This window comes from Engystomops pustulosus, chromosome 9 (assembly GCF_040894005.1).
Source record: "Engystomops pustulosus chromosome 9, aEngPut4.maternal, whole genome shotgun sequence".
In the NCBI taxonomy this organism is placed as follows: domain Eukaryota; kingdom Metazoa; phylum Chordata; class Amphibia; order Anura; family Leptodactylidae; genus Engystomops; species Engystomops pustulosus.
In genome coordinates this window covers 10,755,895-10,778,295 of record NC_092419.1, presented here as the reverse complement: position 1 = coordinate 10,778,295, position 22,401 = coordinate 10,755,895, and the positions used below count along the sequence as shown (strand labels likewise).

The 22,401-nt window shown below is 47.2% G+C and overlaps 1 protein-coding gene across 2 annotated transcripts in view; it reads right to left on the bottom strand.

Annotated features, from left to right (window-relative positions):
• SLC8A2 (solute carrier family 8 member A2) overlaps positions 1–21,788 on the bottom strand; it is an 86,716-nt gene extending 64,928 nt beyond the window's left edge. Inside the window, exon 1 of one of the 2 annotated variants that reach the window (XM_072125595.1) lies at positions 21,585–21,788. The gene's annotated coding sequence lies outside the window, so the exon portion shown is untranslated. Of the gene's footprint in view, positions 1–21,578 lie in introns of both variants that reach the window. The other variant, XM_072125594.1, reaches the window with a different exon arrangement.
• Positions 21,789–22,401: the final 613 nt, after the last annotated feature.

Genomic DNA, 22,401 nt, shown 5'->3' with positions numbered 1-22,401 from the left:
TATGAGTGCTGTGGATTCCGGTGGCTGTCATAGTAGTCAGACATATAGCTTATCTGGGCTTATATAATGCACTGGGATACTAGAATCACTAAATTCACCAATTTTAGCCAACTATGGATCATATAGGAGGTCTCCTGACTCCTCCCTGGTGGCAGATGTTGGGGGAAAAAAGTTGGAATTCAGCTGTCGATCCTTTTATCCTTGGGATCGGGAAATACCCGCTATTCATAGTGCATGTATATTTGGGCTTCGGACAAGATTACCAGTGCGTTACCAGTGTGGGACTGACCCACCAGAGCACCAATAGATCCTCCGGTTGGCCAAGGTAATAACCCAATACCAAACCCAAGAGGTTCCACAAAAGACAACCCAGTTGATGGAAGGTTGACCCAAAGAATAGTTTTATCTTGTGGGCCCAATTCACCCCAGTCCATCAGTATCGGTGACACCTGTGAGACCACAAGTTACTTGAGAAGACAATGTTCAGACCCCGATAGAGCAAAGAATGTTGAAAGGTTTCTGTTCTGCAACCAGTAGAATTGTGAATGCAGCTCTGTACTGAGATATACACTTACTGGCCACTTTATTAGGTACACCTGTCCAACTGCTCGTTAACACTTAATTTCTAATCAGCCAATCACATGGCGGCAGTGCATTTAGGCATGTAGACATGGTCAAGACAATCTCCTGCAGTTCAAACCGAGCATCAGTATGGGGAAGAAAGGTGATTTGTGGCCTTTGAACGTGGCATGGTTGTTGGTGCCAGAAGGGCTGGTCTGAGTATTTCAGAAACTGCTGATCTACTGGGATTTTCACGCACAACCATCTCTAGGGTTTACAGAGAATGGTCCGAAAAAGAAAAACATCCAGTGAGCGGCAGTTCTGTGGGCGGAAATGCCTTGTTGATGCCAGAGGTCAGAGGAGAATGGGCAGACTGGTTCGAGCTGATAGAAAGGCAACAGTGACTCAAATCGCCACCCGTTACAACCAAGGTAGGCAGAAGAGCATCTCTGAACGCACAGTACGTCCAACTTTGAGGCAGATGGGCTACAGCAGCAGAAGACCACACCGGGTGCCACTCCTTTCAGCTAAGAACAGGAAACTGAGGCTACAATTTGCACAAGCTCATCGAAATTGGACAGTAGAAGATTGGAAAAACGTTGCCTGGTCTGATGAGTCTCAATTTCTGCTGCGACATTCGGATGGTAGGGTCAGAATTTGGCTACAACAACATGAAAGCACGGATCCATCCTGCCTTGTATCAGCGGGTCAGGCTGGTGGTGGTGGTGTCATGGATCCATCCTGCCTTGTATCAGCGGGTCAGGCTGGTGGTGGTGGTGTCATGGTGTCTTTGGGCCCCTTGGTACAACGCCACAGCCTACCTGAGTATTGTTGCTGACCATGTCCATCCCTTCATGAGCACAATGTACCCTGTAACATCTGATGGCTACTTTCAGCAGGATAATGCGCCATGTCATAAAGCTGGAATCATCTCAGACTGGTTTCTTGAACATGACAATGAGGTCACTGGACACAAATGGCCTCCACAGTCACCAGATCTCAATCCAATAGAGCATCTTTGGGATGTGGTGGAACGGGAGATTCGCATCATGGATGTGCAGCCGACAAATCTGCGGCAACTGTGTGATGCCATCATGTCAATATGGAGCAAAATCTCTGAGGAGCTTCCAGCACCTTGTTGTATCTATGCCACGAAGAATTGAGGCAGTTCTGAAGGCAAAAGGGGGTCCAACCCGTTACTAGCATGGTGTACCTAATAAAGGGGCCGGTGAGTGTATACATGCAAGTGGATTCATAGTATAGAGGTCTGGGAACACAAGTGGTCATGGTCTAGTTTTATACTTCATCATCCATCATTACAGTAACATAAGAAACAAGCAAATTCTGATAATTGTCGAGTACAAATGGGCCCTTAATAGGGGGCATGTGCCTAAGGCAGTGTGAGCGGTAAATACAGCCCTGTCCTTGGGATCAGTGACGTTCTACCAATCACAATACCCTACATAATACAGGCAGTCCCCGGGTTACCTACAAGATAGGTTTGTTCTTAAGTTGAATTTGAATGTAAGTCGAAACTGTATATTTTTTTATTATTATTTTATTTTTTTTGCCCCAGTGACAATTGGAGTTTGTAAATTTTTTGCCTTAATGGGAACAAGGATTATCCATAAAGCTTCATTACAGACACTTTACAGCTGATCATTGCAGCCTGGGACTGCAATGGTCACAGGGGGCAGAGGGGTCCGTCTGTAACTAGTGGTCGTCTGTAAGTCGGGTGTCCTTAAGTAGGGGACAGCTTGTACAGTTGTTTTGCTTGGTATTGCAATTAAAATTGAAAAGAACTAAGCAGGAACAGGTCACATGACTGATAAATATCACTGGCCTGAAGAATTGATTTAGACACTAGGACGTTAAAGGGAACCCGTCACCAGGAACCCTTTTCCCCATAGAGAGTACACATTGCCAAAGTACTTTTATTAGGAGGGATATGGGTGTTTTTTTAATTTGAAATAGATGCATGGCGGAGCGGTTTCCGGAGAGTGTGGGGGGGGGGGGGGGTGACCGCTCCTCACTGGCCACTCCCATTGGACACGGGACACTGCTCTGCAGAGAGTAAGGTAAACTTTCATCTAACTTTTCTTTTTTATCGCAAAAAAGCAGTTTTATTTAAAAAAAAAAAAAAAAAAACACTCTGGCAATGTGCACACTATTGTCTCAGGGGACGTGGGGGAGCCAGAAAAAGGGCTCCTGATGACAGGTTCCCTTTAAGATTTCAATGTCACGCTGCTAATGTTATTATGATTGCATTTAGATTTCTACCTCCTAGTCATGTGACTTGCTGGTTTCAATCCGACCACAATCACTCTCATTAATTTCAATTCAGCGTTATGGCTTTGGAGTCTCCGGCGTTGGCATAGGAAAGGCTTGTTTTATTGAGACATTCCCTTTAAGTAGTGACTATCCATTATATGTTATCTTAGACCAGCTTCTCTTACTCCACGTTCTGCACTTCTATGGATCTCTCTGTATTGATCTTCACAAATGTAGGACATTATTCATAATCAATATGATAAATCGGCCTGAGCGCTTAACATCTTAGGAGATGCTCTGAGTCTCCGTGGCCAATGCTTATTTGTTGTAGCTGCATATGGATGTTGAGAAGAAAGCTAGATTTAGGGGAGGTCTGATTATGGAAGACATCCATAGCCAAAAGTATTTCTGTGCCATCCTTGGTAGTATGGGATGACGCCTGAATAGTCCTGCCCAACATACTCATGCACTGCTCCGACAACCGCTCACCCAATGCTAAGGAATCGCTCACCCAATGCTAAGGAACCGCTCACCTAATGCTAAGGTACCGCTCACCCAATGCTAAGGTACCGCTCACCCAATGCTAAGGTACCGCTCACCCAATACTAAGGTACCGCTCACCCAATGCTAAGGTACCGCTCACCCAGTACTAAGGCACCGCTCACCCAATGCTAAGGTACCGCTCACCCAATGCTAAGGAATCGCTCACCCAATGCTAAGGAACCGCTCACCTAATGCTAAGGTACCGCTCACCCAATGCTAAGGTACCGCTCACCCAATACTAAGGTACCGCTCACCCAATGCTAAGGTACCGCTCATCCTGTACTAAGGCACCGCTCACCCAATGCTAAGGTACCGCTCACCCAATGCTAAGGCACCGCTCACCTAATGCTAAGGTACCGCTCACCCAATGCTAAGGCACCGCTCACCCAATGCTAAGGAACCGCTCACCTAATGCTAAGGTACCGCTCACCCAATGCTAAGGCACTGCTCACCCAATGCTAAGGCACCGCTCACCCAATGCTAAGGTACCGCTCACCCAATATTAAGACACCTGCTCACCCAATCACTGGACAGATGGGTGACCGGCCTCAAACTAGTGATTGGCTAGCCCTCTGACCATTTCTTGTCTGAGACTCCAGTGAGTGGGGTGCAATAGGGACCTAGGGGTTATGTTAGGGCTCCGACCTTCAGTCACGGCTGAAATATTTTAATTCCTCTACAAATAAAAGCCTAATTTACCCAGAGAAAATTCATAATTGACCCAGCAGTAGTCAATTGAGCGCCAATCACGAATACGCAATCGGACACTATCCTCTTCGGGAAAACTCTTGACTTACGTGGGATTAGGAACACATCCACTCTCCGATAAACACATGTGTAATGAGGAGTCAGGAGACATAGATGATCCAATTATGTAACGTGCATGACCTCCTTAAAGGGGATTTCCAAACACAGAAACTACTGACATAGGCATAGGACAGGTGGGATACAACAGACGGCTATATTGAGAATAGATTCATCGGTTCTCCGTCCTCTCTACTGTAAGTTATACAATTCCTGCAGTTGGGGGATCTGGGGAGAGGCTCTGCCTTATGTTTCGCGGCTTGTGTGACACGCATGTTTCCGCACTCATTACAGCAGAACATCTTGCAGGAGACTGTAGGTAGTGACCTAGAAATATCTCCGTAATATCCCAAAGATCGCAGGCTGGGAACGGATACATTTGTCTGTGCATTTCGCTAAGACAAAAGACTATATTTAACGTGAGAAAGGCAGAACAGAGGAAAATTGGAGCAGTATTTTACATTAAAAGTCTTCCGAGACGAGACTTTAAGGACCTCAACGTGTGCGCTGTGAAGGAGCAGGAGGCAGCCGCACAACATAAAAGACACGTTTGGATACATCAAAGCAATCGTCCAGGGAATCCATAGATCTTATTGCCGGGGAAAATGAAGATAGAGAGAAGGGGGATCAGGAGCTAAGTTGGGGAGGGGAAGCCCTAGAGAGACGTGAGAAAAACTTGTCTGAGTCAAAGTGAGTTGGGTGCATGGAAAGGAATCCCGTAGGAGAGAAAGGGCAAAGAACGGGTTATAAATAGTAGACCGTCAGATATCAAAGACATGCCATACTCGACTCCCAATTTGATGGAAATTTAATTAGGCAAGAACCGATGGGAAGTCTACCGAGAGCAATGGTGGCAAAAAAAAAGGAGGCATTCGATCAGTATCCATATAAGAATAAGGAACGTCTGTCATGTAAAATGAAATAATTGCCCATAAAAAGTTGCCCGTTTTGGACAATCTCTTGATGATAAACTGATCACTGCAAGAGAGAGAGAGAGAGAACCCATTGACAAAATGCTTGATTTCCATGAAGTGCTACCACAAGAAAAATAAGGCATCACGCAAGCCCAAAACATTTTAAGGAATTTTTCAAGAATTCTGGAAAACCCCTTAGGAGAAAAGCCAAGGGTCGTCTATAAATTCAGCCAATCCATGGCCCCCTCTGAAGACTGAAGAGGGGAAGTACATGCCCAACGTGGGGACAGGGATTCAGAGTAGGGCAAATACAACTTTGGTTGTTTTTGTCAACTCCGTCCCAGAATTCCTGAGAAACCCCTTTAATTAGCTGTCTATTTGATGCATGGACATGTTGGGTAGCTGATGGATTAGAAGCCTTAGGGTTCAAGTGGATGGGACTGAACTGCAAATATCTGATCCCTTGGGGTTGTGGGTATCAGACCTAATCTTATATTAATGGAATCTCTTACAAATAGCCCGACATATTCATTATATACCATAGCTCTCAACCGTCCTGGATTCCGCGGGACAGTCACGTCTTTTGGGCACTCTCTCACCATCCCAGGTGGTAGGGAGAATGTCCCGTGCTGTCCCTCCCAGAGAAATGGAGACCAATGAAAGGGGAGGGGAAGCAGAGACTGGTTCATAATAAGAGGGGGAGCAGAAAAAGGGACCACAATAGGAGGGGTAGGGGGAAGGGTGGATTGTACAGGATGAAAATATTTTAGATATTATACTGTGTATGCATACTAGAGGGGTGGGATGAGGGGTAGGGCAATGGACAGGGCATATTATGGAAAAATAATATGCAAAATTGTCCCTCTTTCTGAGTAAGGGGCAGAGAGGTTTTACATATAAGTTCGAGGTACTACATAAGCAAATTTATCAACATCCTATCAGAATGTGCTTTGTACATGTAGAGTTATAGAAACTAAGGAGGATCCTAATGAGAGAAGCTACCAAAGTGTCTTATATCCGAGCTTCTGTCCTGCTTCACATCCTCATTCATCGCATGCCGCCCTCTCACAGCAGGTAACATCAGCGATGACAGGAGGATGACACTTGTCGTCTTTGGGTCCAGATCTGAAAACCACTGCCGCAAACATATCAGCAAAACAGTCATTGTACACAGAATTAAGTAGTGGAGAGTCTGCATTCCCAGACAAGGGTACAAATCTCCAACCCCCTGTACTCGAAAAATCAAACACAATTGTTTCCAGAAGGCAACATGAAAATGTTTGATATTGTGTGACCCCAGGGTCTACATATGTCCTAATATTTACATGGATCAGAGATAAGATAAAAATTCTAATATTATGTAGCTCCCCTGGGGCCACCAAAATTGAGGCATGGTCACCACCAAATGTTTTTAGGTGCCCTGTGGTATCTACCATGGAGACATTGTCAAAAGATCCTCTAAGCTGTGAGGTCCAGCCTTCAAAGTATGGACTGATGTTTCTGTAGCACATCCCACCGATGCTCAATCAGATGGAGATCTAAGGAACTTGAGGACCATATTATGACCTTAAACTCTTTGTTGTGTTCCTTAGATTCCTGAGGAACACAAGTTTGTAATGTACATCCATGAAAGCTGAAGTCAAGTAGCCACACGTCCCGAACAACGGCAGGGTACTACTAAACAAGGGCAGTGCCATTATGAAATCGAGCTATCATGAGGCAGGGGACTTGGTTGTTAACCATAATTACGTAGATGATATGAGTCAAATTAGAATCTAATTGTCAGGACTGTAGAAGTCCCAGGAGACTATTGTCCAGAGCGTCGCCCTTCCCCCATTGGTTTGTCTTCTACAGTCAATCCATCTTGATGAACACACATCCGGGAAGCCATGATGTAACCATCATGTATGAGGATATGATGATCTAACGTAATTCTCTAGACCAGACCACTTCTTCTATCACTCGAGGATTGCGTTCCATTTTTGAGTGCTTTTGTAGATGAATAGGGATCAGTCTGGGCACCATGACCAGTCTATCACAGCCAGTAGAACATTTTTACAGCACTTGGGGGGACATTAATCATAGGGGGGTCTCAGGTTCGCCTATTTTTGCGCCTGGTTTGCTCTTCTTTTTGGCTCCTGATCTATATTGGATCTGGTTCTGCCTTAGTAAATGCGTTTTGGAATTGTCTCATTTCCGATTCATTTGCGCCTAAATTTGTGCCAAATTTGTCTCTAATTGTTAGATCTCATTTGTGAGCAATAATGAAAGGAGACTGAGAAAATGTGACGGAACGTTCAGGGCTTCATCTCTGCACAAAAACTATCATTGTGATGTAACTGCAGGGACTAAAAGTTACAGAGATGGAAAAAAAAAAAATTCTTGCTGAAATGAGTCTTTTCCTTTTTTATTATAATTTACATGAAATGGAGACTGATAATATTCTCACATCTGTACAATAAGACAATAATCACTCCCAGAGATGATCCCAGAGACAATGATGAAGTCGTTACTGGAGAAATGTTACATTTTACAACTGCTCCGAAGTATTTTCCATGTTGCATGGAGGGAATTCTTCATTTGGGAAACAAATATCTATGTTTTTAGTAATGAAAAGTGATTTTTTTTTGGAAGTGCAGCTGCTCAGAGTTTGTGCATTTTCGCACCTTTTTTTGCGCCATTTGAGGCACAAATTTGTGATAGATCCCGTGCAAACATCTGTATAGGAGGCTCTCACTATGTCAGATAAGGCGCAGGGGCTCAAAACCACTAAGTGCCGGACTTTGCCGTGCGCCAGAAAATGGCGCATAAATGCGCCTAATTAACGAGATGCGCCAGATTTTTGCGCTAAAAAACGCTCAAAACAGTCTAACAGACTATGATCAATGTCCCCCTCGGTGCTATTTAAGCTCTTCTGCTAGATTGGACCTCATGTCTAGCATGTGCACATCAAAGAATCTTGGGGGTTCGTGACCCTGTTGTGGCTTTACAGGTTGTCCATCTTGATAAGAGCTCACCTCTGCACGCTGGGAACATCTCAGGAGACCTCCTACTTTGAAAAATGGGTCCATCTACTATTTACCACCCTGTGACAGATGCCATTACTACCCGATAGATCCGGTATCAGTACTGATATATTTTCAGTGTATACTGAGGTTTGTGCTGGTTGGACTGCGGTTGCATTAGCCATTGTTCAGCTTCTCAGCCGGAGACTGGTTCATGAGGCCTCCATGGATTTGCTGTTAGATATGTAGATATGAATTAGTATGATACTCTCGCCTCCTCTTCTGTATCACGCTCTTCCGTTTATAGCTCGTGATGCCGAGAGAATTCCCTCTTTTCTTCTGAGCCACTTTATGGGATCTGCAGGCCGCCTGCGTTTGGAGATGTTTATTTTTGGAGGAACAGTTGTCTTGGTGACACCGAATCGTATGAGATGATGAAAAGTCCCAGGCAGTGTAGACTGGAAGCTTCTGCAGATGATTAGGACGCTTGCGCTTTTCTCATTCACGTATCGGAATTAGATCATTGTGGTAACGCAGACTTTTGTCTCCTCGTAGACCCATTCATAGGTCAGGACAATGGATATGTTCTACCACCAGAGAGGGACTTATATAGCATTAGGACCTCATCCAATATTACAGTCTTTTTGGAGATATCAGATGGAAACCTCACTCATGTAGAAAGGGGTTTAAAATTGAAAAGAAGAATTAATGTGATGTGGAGACCAAGGTGTAAGAGTTGCCGGTAGGTGCCTAGCTGGGCCATCACATGGTAGTATTTGAGTAATAATAAGAAGCACTTGTAAACTGAAGCACCATCAAAGCAAGAGTAGTCAAGGATATTCGCACCCCCAAAAGCATCGAACGATGATGGAGTGGGCACCCAAGACAATAGGGGTAACTACAGGGGTACCAGCCATAGCAGCTTCCATTGGGCCTAGAGTGTCAGGGGGCCCGGCGCCCAACCTGCCACACTAAAGAATGGAGGATGTGCACCATTATATACATATTTATGCTGCACATTGTACTGTATGTATAAATGGTGTGTATATAATGTGTGTATGTTTATGCTGTATGGTGTGTTTATACATGTATGTATATATACTGTATGCATAATAATATGATGTATATTTACTATACATGTGTGTGTATATATACTGTATGCTTAATAAAATGATATGTGCGTACTATACATAGTATATAAATGTATATTTCACTGCATAAATGTGTGTGTATGAGTGAAGAACTGTGAGTGTACATTTTTTAATATATTTTTTAAAATAAGTGCCTCTCTTAGTTACACCCCTGCCTGAAATGATTATCACTAGAGACTGGATTGGGTAATAGACCCTTTACCAAAGATACACACAACACTGCCGGGAAGATGTAGTCTATTTGAGATAATTAGACAGTATGTAACCACCAAGCTAGTTGCCTCTTGTAAGACTGTTGTAACCACTAAGTTTTCTGCCCTAATTTTGAGTAATGGCCCATTTCAGCTATGTATGGTGCCATCCTCAAGCGGAAGCCTAGCAACATTTATAAGACTGGTAACCCTAAAAAGACTGACTGCTCCCCCCATGAATATCCATTCCTTCCACTGAGCATTAAGGGGGCTTCCATCAGCAAGACCCCTCACAATCAATCTGCCAGCAGTCACATGATCTGCCTATAGATGTGTATATATGAGATTTTACTGTAACCGTCTTTATTGGCTTTCATTCCTCATAGTTATTTTTCATTTCCACCATTTCCTCCGGTTCTAATATTAATAAGTTATGACCATAAGTTATGCTAATAAAATCTCACTTTTCCTGAATATAAGTTATGGAAACATATTCTCTCCGACTCCGACAAAGTTATGTACAGCTCCTGGGCATGAAGAATCTCCGAGCAGATCTGTTGTGATATTTGCTTCGAATTAACATCATGTTCTGGGGGGGGCCAAGACATCCTCTCCCATATAGTAGGTGTATAGGAGATAGACGTATAGATATTCTACTTATGTGTATATGCTTCACATATTCCATGACAAATACCTACCTGATGTAGGTTAATGTATAGCTACTGTGAGACACTGAAGGGGTTAACTGTGGATGGGCGGTATGTTTCCCCTAGGTTTTGCTATTATGCAAGGCCTTAGTGCTGAGGTTGGGTGTCCAGCACCTTGGACACAGGTGATGGGAGCAGCCCAATCAGTCTTTTTTTTAAACCGCTCAGCAGAGCTGGAAGTGTTGTCTCTCTCTGGAAGGAGGTTGGAGAGCACACAGCACTGACCTCTGTGCCTGGAGCAGCGACTTATTTTATGTACTAGTGGTGAGTTAGAGAAACTCTGTTTAGTTAGCACCCTGACGGGTAGGATTTTTGTTTGTTTAATGCCTGAATGTAAAGGCTGTTTTATTTTGCTGCTGCAATAAACGCAGGCGAGACCTGTTTTGGACTGTACCTTGGTGTCACTGTCTTGAACTGCATCACAGCACCCCGCTACCACGGTCTCTACTGGGCCAAATCTCCCACATATGGTGCTTCGGATTGCGGGCAGTTCAAAAGACACACACCTGAAAGGCTCGCTACATCCTGCAACATTGCATGGCCTGGGTGAAAGCAGCAGGCAAATTGCAGGATAAAGCCAAGATGGAGGACTTTATTAAATACCTGCAAGAGGAGGCCAGAGCTAATCGGCAGCAGCAGCAGGCCATGCTCCAGCAGCAGGAGGAGAGGTCCCGCCAGCAGCAAGCCATGTTCCAGCAGCAGGAGGAGAGGTCCCGCCAGCAGCAGGAGGAGGCCAGAGCTAATCGGCAGCAGCAGCAGGCCATGCTCCAGCAGCAGGAGGAGAGGTCCCGCCAGCAGCAAGCCATGTTCCAGCAGCAGGAGGAGAGGTCCCGCCAGCAGCAGGAGGAGGCCAGAGCTAATCGGCAGCAGCAGCAGGAAGAGTCCCAGGCTAATCGACAGCTGCAGCAAGCCATGCTCCAGCAGCAGGAGGAGAGGTCCCAACAGCAGCAAGCCATGCTCCAGCAACAGCAGGCAGAGTCCCGAGCCATGTTCCAGCTGCAGGAGGAGAGGTCCCGCCAGCAGCAGGAAGAGTCCCGAGCCATGTTCCAGCTGATGATGGAAAAGTTTTCTGGCGTTATGGCAGCACCGCAAGCGACGACTACTGAGGGGTTCCATACTGGTTTGCAAGGGTACCCGGTTGTCCAGCATTCCGCACGGGCTGCAGTGCAGAAGGCTTTACAAAAGATGACGGCGACCGACGACGTGGAGGCTTATCTCACTGTCTTCGAGCGAGTAGCTGAGCGAGAGGAGTTACCAGCTGAGCAGTGGGCAGATGTCCTGGCGCCGTTCCTGACAGGCGAATCGCAGAAGGCCTACTACGACCTGAGTGAAACGGAGGCCCGTGAGTACCCCCAGCTAAAGGCGGAGATTCTGGCTCGTCTTGGGGTCACCGTTCAAGTTCGTTCCAGCCGGGTCCACCAGTGGGCATACTCTGAAAAACTACCCCCGCGCTCCCAAATGCATGACCTGATCCATCTTGTACGGAAGTGGCTACAACCCGATGACTGCACCCCAGCACAGATGGTCGAGAGAGTGGTTCTTGACAAGTTCACCCGTTCTCTGCCCTCTCGGCTCCAGCGGTGGGTTGGACAGGCCGGTCCCACAAATGCTGAGGAACTCGTGTCCCTAGTAGAGAGATATCGGGCTACGGAGGATCTTCTACTTATCCCTCCCACACGAAGCAGTGCCAGTGACAAGGTCACCAAACCATCTGGTAAGACTGCTACTGCAGAAAAAGGGAAACAGGTCAGGTTGGGAGGGGGTACACTGGGGGGCTTGGATACACAGAAACCCAGTGAGGCTCGTGACAGAGGTCATAGCCGTATCCAGTGCTGGCGATGCCATGAAATGGGCCATATTGCTGCCAACTGTCCCCTGTCAGTGGAGCCAATGGACTGCAACCAGACCCGGCGAATGTCACTGTTTGCCCGGCCGGTTCTGGCTGCCGAGTCGGTCACGGATGCAGAACCCCAAGTGTGTATGGTCACAATCGGTGGTCACACGGTGGAAGCCTTGCTAGACTCAGGGAGTATGGTTACCCTGGTGCGGGGAACTTTGGTTGATCCTGGACTGTACAGTGGGCGTAAAGTGGGAGTGTTGTGTATACATGGTGACACTCGCGAATATCCCACTGCTGTCATCAACCTACATACACCTTGTGGTACTATTACCCATGAAGTGGGGGTGGTGGGGACCCTGTTTCATGAGGCTATTATCGGCAGAGACTTACCGGTGTTTTGGGACCTCTGGAGACGAAGACCCACCTCAGGTGCTGTTGCAGATAATGGACGTCAGGTATGTCCGGCCTTGGCCCCTGAACCCTTTGAGGCCGATGTACCCACACCAGCAGTAGGGGTGACCCCATGTGATGAATTCTCTCCCCTAGAGGTCCTAGCTGGTGAGGTCGAGGGCCACGAGGAGGTGGCCGACATGCCGGACCTTGAGTTTTCCCGTGAGAATTTTGGGGCTGCACAGCTACAGGACCCTACCTTGTTTAAAGCACGGGAGAATGTTAAGGTGATAAATGGGGTACTCCAAATACCAGGGGCTGACAAAATATACCCCTGAATGGTGATTGTTGGGGAGCTGTTGTACAGGGTCGACCAGATACGGGGTGAGGAGGTTGAGCAACTTGTAGTACCCCAATCTCACCGTAGGCTGGTGCTAGAGTTGGCACACAAACATGTGCTGGGAGGGCACTTAGGTGCTGAGAAGACCCGGGAGAGGATCCTGCAGAGATTTTTCTGGCCCGGGGTGTGGGAGGATGTAAACCGGTATTGTAGCTCCTGCCCTGAGTGTCAACTTACTGCCCCGGTGTCCCACTTCAGGAGTCCTTTGGTCCCGCTACCAATCATAGAGGTGCCATTTGAACGGATTGCAATGGATCTGGTTGGCCCCATAGTCAAATCCTCAAGGGGGCACCAATACATCCTGGTTATCCTGGACTACGCTACGCGGTATCCCGAGGCGATTCCATTAAGGAACACCTCCTCCAAAAATATTGCTAGGGAGCTGTTCCAGGTATTCTCACGCACAGGCCTCCCCAAGGAAATCTTGACTGACCAGGGTACCCCATTCATGTCTAGGGTAATGAAGGAGATGTGTAAGTTACTGAAGGTTAAACAGCTCCGCACCTCTGTGTATCATCCTCAGACAGATGGCCTAGTCGAGAGGTTTAACAAGACCTTGAAGGGGATGCTTAAGAGGGTGGTCAGCAAGGATGGGAAGGACTGGGATTGTTTGTTGCCCTATTTGATGTTTGCCATACGTGAAGTTCCCCAGTCCTCCACGGGTTTCTCACCCTTTGAGCTGTTATATGGCCGTTCCCCACGTGGGCTTTTGGATATAGCCAAGGAGACCTGGGAACAGGAGAGGACCCCCCACCGTAGTGTGATAGAACACGTCTCCCTTATGCAGGACCGCATAGCGGCGGTAATGCCCCTTGTAAAGGAGCACATGACAAGGGCACAAGAGGCCCAGTCTAGGGTCTACAATAGGTCAGCCAGACTCAGGACCTTTAACCCAGGCGACAGAGTGCTAGTTCTGGTGCCCACCGTTGAGAGCAAGTTCTTGGCAAAATGGCAAGGACCATATGAGGTCATGGAGAAAGTAGGGGAGGTAACCTACAAGGTATCTCAGCCGGGGAGGAGGAAACCCGAACAGATATACCACGTGAACCTTCTAAAGCCATGGAGGGAAAGGGAGTCCCTGATGGCCGTGGGAGTAGAAAAAGCGTCTGTCCCCAAGAAGGGGACACCGGAGGTAGGTGTACCCGATGCCAAGGTGCCTGAAGTACGGATCTCGGAGTCCCTCTCCAGGGCCCAGATTCAGGAAGCGAAGGAGTTTGTGCTCCGAAATGTGGATGTGTTCTCTAAGTTACCGGGACGTACTTCAGTCATCAAGCATGATATCGTAACCAAACCCCACATCCGGGTACACCAAAAACCCTACCGGGTCCCTGAAGCGCGCCGGCTTGCCATATCCGAAGAAGTCAGGCAGATGTTAGACCTGGGGGTTATCGAGGAGTCTAAAAGTGACTGGTCGAGTCCTATTGTGTTGATTCCCAAACCTGATGGTTCCCTACGGTTCTGCAATGACTTTAGGAAGTTGAACGAGGTGTCCAAATTTGATTCTTATCCCATGCCCAGGGTTGACGAGTTGATAGAACGACTTGGACAGGCTAGATTCTTCTCCACCCTTGACCTGACGAAAGGGTATTGGCAGGTACCCCTTACTGACAGGGCCAAAGAGAAGACCGCTTTTGTTACTCCTGATGGGCTTTTTCAGTACGTGGTACTCCCCTTTGGGCTACATGGGGCTCCCGCCACATTCCAGAGGTTAATGGATCTCGTGCTAAAACCTCACCGGAGATATGCCTCGGCCTATCTGGATGACATCATAGTTTATAGTAACGATTGGGAGAGTCACCTGGCCAAGGTGCAAGCAGTGGTAGACTCCCTGGGGGCAGCAGGGTTGACAGCGAACCCCCAAAAATGTGCTGTGGGTCTGGAAGAGGCCCGTTACCTGGGGTACCGTATTGGGCGAGGTGTCATCAAACCCCAAGTAAATAAAGTGGAGGCGATCCAGCAGTGGCCACGACCTATGAGCAAGAAGCAAGTGAGGGCTTTCCTAGGCATAGTGGGCTATTATCGCCGATTTATCCCCGATTTTGCTACCATAGCGGCACCCCTGACTGACCTGACCAAGGGTAGCAGGGCGGTGATGGTAAAGTGGAGTGAAGAGGCTGAGGGGGCGTTTCAGCGACTTAAGACGGTTTTGTGCGATGGACCGGTACTGATCACCCCTGACTTCACCAAGACCTTTATTGTGCAGACTGACGCTTCTGACGTGGGCTTAGGGGCTGTCCTGTCCCAAGTAGTGGAGGGTGAGGAACATCCCGTGACATTCCTGAGCCGCAAGCTCACACCTCCTGAGAAGAACTATAGTATAGTTGAGAGGGAGTGCTTGGCGATCAAATGGGCTCTGGAATCCCTGAGGTATTACTTGATAGGGCGGCAGTTTACACTGGTGACCGATCACTCTCCCCTCACCTGGATGAGTCAGGCCAAAGAGAGGAACGCCAGGGTCACAAGGTGGTTCCTAATGTTGCAGAATTTCAAATTCACGGTAGAACATCGAGCAGGAAAGCTGCATGGGAATGCCGATGCCCTATCCCGTACCCACTGTCTGATGGCCAAAAATGTTCGCCCCCACAGGGTCAAACAGAGGGGGAGGGTATGTGAGACACTGAAGGGGTTAACTGTGGATGGGCGGTATGTTTCCCCTAGGTTTTGCTATTATGCAAGGCCTTAGTGCTGAGGTTGGGTGTCCAGCACCTTGGACACAGGTGATGGGAGCAGCCCAATCAGTCTTTTTTTTTAAACCGCTCAGCAGAGCTGGAAGTGTTGTCTCTCTCTGGAAGGAGGTTGGAGAGCACGCAACCTTGACCTCTGTGCCTGGAGCAGCGACTTATTTTATGTACTAGTGGTGAGTTAGAGAAACTCTGTTTAGTTAGCACCCTGACGGGTAGGATTTTTGTTTGTTTAATGCCTGAATGTGAAGGCTGTTTTATTTTGCTGCTGCAATAAACGCAGGCGAGACCTGTTTTGGACTGTACCTTGGTGTCACTGTCTTGAACTGCATCACAGCACCCCGCTACCACGGTCTCTACTGGGCCAAATCTCCCACACTACATAATGATGAATGTTATCAATTGGCAACAATGGGGGTCATTTACTAAGGGCCCGGTTCGCGTTTTCCCGACGTGTTACCCGAATATTTCCGATTTGTGGCGATTTTCGCTGTAATGCCCCGGGATTTTGGCGCACGCGATCGGATTGTGGCGCATCGGCGCTGGCATGCACGCGACGGCAATCGGGGGGCGTGGCCGAACGAAAACCCGACGTATTCGGAAAAACCGCCGCATTTAAAAAAAAAAAAGTGTTGCGGGACTCGCGCTTACCCTCACCAGCTACAGGCTCGTGCATTCCGGCGGACCTCGGGGGACTTCAGCGCAGCATCGACATCTGGTGGACGGTGGAGGAACTACCTAAGTGAATCCCGGCCGGACCCGAATCCACCGCAGAGAACGCGCCGCTGGATCGCGAATGGGCCGGGTAAGTAAATCTGCCCCAATGTTTTCATTTTACTCATTTTGTGTCTGTAGCTCCATGGTAACAGACTACAGATAACCCCAGTGTAGTCGGATCTAGTGGCCATATTGTCACCCATCCTACACTTCCTGCTTACATACATTTCGGAAGGTGGAGGACCTTCTATTTAAAGGGCAGTACATTTGTAGTAACATAAGAAACCAAATCAGAGCTGATTGATTACAAGGCCAGATTAATAAATAAGGACACAATGATCAGATCCTGCTATTTTTCCCGTTTTTTGTGTAACATTGTTATGACTAGGGAGCTTGGAAAGGGATACATGACCTTTAATGCTCAGTACTCGGACCACTGTCCATCCAACCATGACTGGAATTGCCCTTTAAAAAGGAAAGATATTTTTGTGTAAATTTGTATCAAGAAATTGGGGCTCATCTACTAAGGGTCTGAACGCCGCACTTTCGTCGGGTTTCCTGAATATTTCCGTTTTTTGCCGAATTGCCCCGGGATTTTGGCGCACCCGATCGGATTTTGGCACATCGGCGCTGGATTGCATGCAACAGAAATCGGGGGCTGTGGCCGTCAGACAACCCGACGGATTCGGACAAACCACGGAATATAAAAAAGGTTTTGTGTTGCAAGATCAAGCACTCACATGCACCGGGAAGAAGCAGGTGAACTCCAGCGGACCTCAGTGCAGTAGCGACACAGGAAGGATCTTAGTGAATCGCGCCGGACTCGAATCCATGTCGGACAACGCACTGCGGGATCACGGCGGGACCGGGTAAGTAAATCTGCCCCATTGTGTGCTTACATATCAGGAGGGCCAAGTGCCACAACGAGAGGCACAAGATCATACCAACCAGATCAATTCTAAAGAAATCGGGAGACAACCAGAGCACGACGCCAAGATTTGTTTTACCCTAAAACATTGGGAACCTGAGTAAGAACGTATTCTGAAGAACTGTGATGTGGGGAGAAGGCTACGATGACGCTTCTTCTCCCCTCTTGGTTTCAGTTTGATTGACAAGGTTCCACTTAAGAGAAAGCTGTCAATCAAGCCGAGCAGGGCGGGGCATAGCCACTTAGCAGACGCCTCTCCCCTACAATGGCGCCAAAGGTCTTGGTGGCCCTCTGCCACATGAAAGGACATCGGTGCTACAAATATTATATGACGACGTTGGTGGCTCAGATAAGAAATCCCCATGAGAATGTCTCTCGTCCAAGCTCCAAGTGTCCTCTGCACCTGGAATATGCAGCAAGAAAATAGCTGTGACATTTATGCTGCGTACAGAAAAGTTACAGCCTGAAGGCGGAAAAAAGTACAAATCCCAGAAATATAAGGCTAAGACATAGCAAAGTGTTCCATGATCGTGATCTATCACTAGTACAGGGTTAAGGTACATTACAGGGTTAAAAGAACTGATATGCAGATACCCCATCATACCAATAGGGGTGGGGTCGGAGTTGGGACCCTCATCTATTCATCAATGGAGCTACCCAGGAGGACCCTGACCAGGAGCCCTCTAACCGTCTCCGAGATCGTAGAAAAATTGGAACTCCCCTTCCTGTTATTTAACAATGATGGGATCGGTTATATACTGACTACAACATATATAGATACAGGCGGTCCCCTGCTTAAGAACACCCGACTTACATACGACCCCTAGTTACAAACGGATCTCCGGATGTTGGTAATTTCCAGTACTTTAGTCCTGGGCTACAATAATCAGCTGTAACAGTTATCACAGGTGTCTGTAATGAAGCTTTATTGTTATTCCTGGTTCTTATGACAATCCAACATTTTTAAAATCCAATTGTCACAGAGACCAAAAAAAATTTGGCTGGGATTACAGTGATAAAATATACAGTTCCGACTTACATACAAATTCAACTTAAGAACAAACCCATAGACCCTATCTTGTATGTAACCTGCCTGTATTGGGAAGAACTAAATTAGTCCATTAACAATGATTGTAATGGAAATTGTGTAGTACTTCATCCTCCCCTGTGGGGGCGCTGCATGGAGATGCAACAATTGAAAGAAATAAAAAAGACCATCTACAATACCAACAAATTTGTTGCAGCAAAAAAAAAAAAAAAAAAAAAAACAACTTCCAAAAATCAAGTCCGGCCTTATTTCCACCTTGTGAGAGCCAAGCCCAAGGGTGATGCCACACATGGCGTTTTGAAACTGTTTTTGGTCCGTTTTTAAGCAGTCCGTTAAAAAACCGCATCCGTTTTTTAATGGACTACTTAAAAACGGACCAAAAACGGTTTCAAAACGCCATGTGTGGCATCACCCTAAGAGAACAGCTGTCTTGTGTTTGGGTCGTCTCCTTAGGGTTGAACGAAGGACTATTTTTCCACTTTAGTAAGTGGAACCAACACAGTTTTTTTTTTCCATTCTCGTCTAAGAAGATTAATTTCGGTTCAATGAATGGAACAATTGTCCTACACGGGAGAGGAGGAGACGTACAGACTCCACAACAGGTGTGCGACACACAAAGCCCAGACATTATAGATGATGAACGCCTCCTATAAATCATCATGCACGTTATAGGGTCATATCAATAGGGATACCATATTAGAGGGATTATTCCGGAGGGGCTTGGGCTTAGAAATGGATCCAAAGTCATTGAAACCGCAACTTCGAGTTTGGATTTATATCGACATCTGCACCCACCCATCGCACTCATCTCATCGGTGGTGGACTCCATGACTCCTGGTGCACAGTTGGAGATCGCTTACAGGAACATATACTATAGACAGTCCCTTTTAGTAAGAAGGTAATGCTGGTGAGACCAGCCAAGACCAGCTGTAACCTGCGGGAGAACCAAGTTCTGTGGAGTAGCAGGGACAAAGAGTGGATCCCTAAGGGTGGTGGAACACGTTTTTAAGTAGCCCGTTAACGTGTGCGGTTTTGACAGCTTTTCCCAATTATCTTAATTGATAATGGGAAAAAACAGACAAAAACGGTAAAAAATGTATGTGTTTTTTAACGGACTGCTTAAAAATGGCCTAAAAACGGGTTCAAAATGCTAACGTGTGCCACCACCTCTAAGGGTCACACCTTCAGTTTTCCAAATGCAGTTTTCAAAGCCAAAAGCAGGTGTGGATCCTAATGGGTGAGAACATATCGCTGAGAGCTGCTGCTCCTCCTCTTCTTCATTCCACCCCTGGTTTGGACATCAAAAACTGCATGTGAAAAACTGAACTTGTGAACGCACTAGCTGAAATACATTTGGTAATGGACTATGAGGATCTCCTTTGTCCATTACTCTGATTGCAGAACTGATCATGATCCTGTGTGTCCCTATTTTCACAGTCGAACTGGAACTGATCAGCTGTCGTGAAACTACAACTCCCAGCAGATCCTGATAGTCTCCAGAGCTTTCACAATGGCCGACTATGGCTCCATATCATGATCCTTTGTGTCCCTATTTTCACAGTCGAGCCGGAGGATTTCAGGATTGCATACTGCAGCCTAGAGCTCACCAGCCATTTTAAAAACTACAACTCCCAGCAGATCCTGGCAGTATGACACCTTAAGGTTACAGGAGAAAGTATTAAGACGTGACCAAAGCCAGTCTCCAGAGCTTTCACAATGGCCGACTATGGCTCCATATCATGATCCCGTGTGTCCCTATTTTCACAGTCGAGCCTGAGCTGTCCAACCGTTGTGAAACTACAACCCCCAGGCGATCCTGATAGTCTCCAAAGATTTCACAACGGCCGACTATGGCTCCATATCATGATCTTGTGTGTCCCTATTTTAACAGCCGAGCCGGAGCTATCCAGGATTTCAGGATTGCCTACTGCAGCCTGGAGCTCACCAGCCGTTGTAAAACTACAACTCCCAGCAGATCCTGACAGTATAACACCTTAAGGAGAAAGTATAGAAACTGGGTGACCGTGTGATCGGAACCAGTCTCCAGAGCTTTCTCAATGGTTGATTATGGCTACTACATCCCATCACTATAGGAAGAGCAGCTCTGGAGCACAAACTGCTGCTCAGACACGGATCTAGTATCATACACAGATCGGATAGCAGCACATTACAAGTAAATGGATCTCTATATACACACATGCTTATACATAGTATAACGGGTATAAGAAGAGTCACACCTGGTCACACTGTCACCCATCCACACGCACGGGTTCACACACATAGAGGAAATCAAACATTCCAGCAAACACCGACCCGGGGATGTATAAGGCGAGGAATCACACAGCCTCTTAGACACGCGTGCATGAATTCCCACATATGGAGAACCATACATGCTAGGAATTACACAGATGGTCACACACACATGGATGAATGGATAAGGAACGCTTGACCCTAATGATGGCTCCATTGTCATCTCCCTTATATAAGTGACACATAGAATGAGATCTGCCCGATATGTCGGAAGGAGGCGAGACGCCGGAGCGAGCCTAGAGGATGACTCCCACCGTCCGCCTGTTATCTGGGAGCTTTAGGTTATAGTCCTTCCATAACGTGACGTAGCCTCCTGCTAATGACCCATAATGTGACCACATAACCTCCCTTCTCCTAAACCGCTGCCTTGACAGCATCTACATAGTGCATGAAGGATCCCCTCCTCCCATTACCATACTATGTATTCTGGATAGAACATGGCTATACTATGTATATATATATAGTAACATAATTCTCCGACCACTGGGAGACACGTTCATTCCATCAGGTGGGAGGGGGGGGGGGGGGCGCACTAATTCGGACCATATCAATAAGTCCCAATGTTGATTATTCTCCCCCATAATGGAGGTCCATGTTCCTTGACAAGGGGGGAATGTGCAAAACCTTTAATAAACAGCATCGCCGAAATCCATCATTCATCCCCCACGTGTTCCGTGTTCCAGTTCTGGAGCCGCCACTTGTGGACCAGCTGCTGGAAACCCAACTAAAAGGAGCCCACATCGGATTCCCACTCATCCAGGGATGTCATTTCACTTCAATTTGGGAAATGTAACACCGGGGCAGCGGCTACCTGTCTAGTGAATGGGGAAGGGAATATTTTGTAGAGGGATTGGGCGGCAGAGATGGGGAGCACCCCGGGGTGGTGGTGGGAGCCTGCGAGATAATGTGCTGTTTATGCGAGAGGGAGATGGATTCGGAGAGGTGCAATTACACACATTAAAGATTAGGGAGGAGGATGAGTGGATAGAGGGACAGATCTGCGAACAGAGGGAGAGGGCTGGGGAGGCTCGGAGACAGCAGCTATTGTCATGGCAGGGACACCAGGCACGCACAGGGACGGGGACACATGATGGATAGATGGATGGATATTACTCACCCGCACCCTGGTCTCTCTTCCCTCATCACAGGCTCAGATCCATGTCCGTCCTGTTCTCCGCCAGGGGGTCCCTTGCTGCTCGGAGAAGGGGGGTTTGCAGGAGTATCAGTGTCTGCGGAAAAGCCTTGGCTCCCACCCCCCTGCTCTCTCCTCTCCTCCACAGCTGTTGCGCCTCCAGCTTCTCTCCACCTCCACTCCCTCTCCCCTGCCTGTCTGGATCCGCATATTGCGTCCCCCCTCCCTGTGTCTCCACCCTCCGCTCCCCTCCACACATCACCCACCTCCTCGCCCATCTCTGATCTCCTCCACTCATTTCAGCACCTGGACAGCGCCGCTGCACCCACATGTGCCCTAAACACCTGGGGGTGTCCCTGCAAACATTCACACACACGTTTTCAGTTCCGAATGGGGTAACTTTTGATTTTCTGCGCGCTCCGTTAGGACGAATGGGACGGTGGTCGAAAATTTTAATGCATGTGAATTTACACGTGAAGGATGAGGCATAGATGGGATAGTACAGAGCAATAGGGAGAGTATAACATTATAGACGGGTCATGGACTGACACGAACTGTGAATCTTTGTACAGCGCGGCGGAATATGTCAGTGCTTTCAAAGCCAAGAAAAATAAAATTATTTCAATTTTGGAGGATGATCAATGGAATTTGTAAATAATTGGAAAGAGAAAAAGCTACAGAATGGTCAATATTCATCATAATTACACAAACAAATACGGCTGCATAATTAAAGGAAATATTAAACTACAAGTACCCTCAGGTCGGGGATGAAATGTCCTTTCTAGGATTCCCTCTTTTATGTGAAATC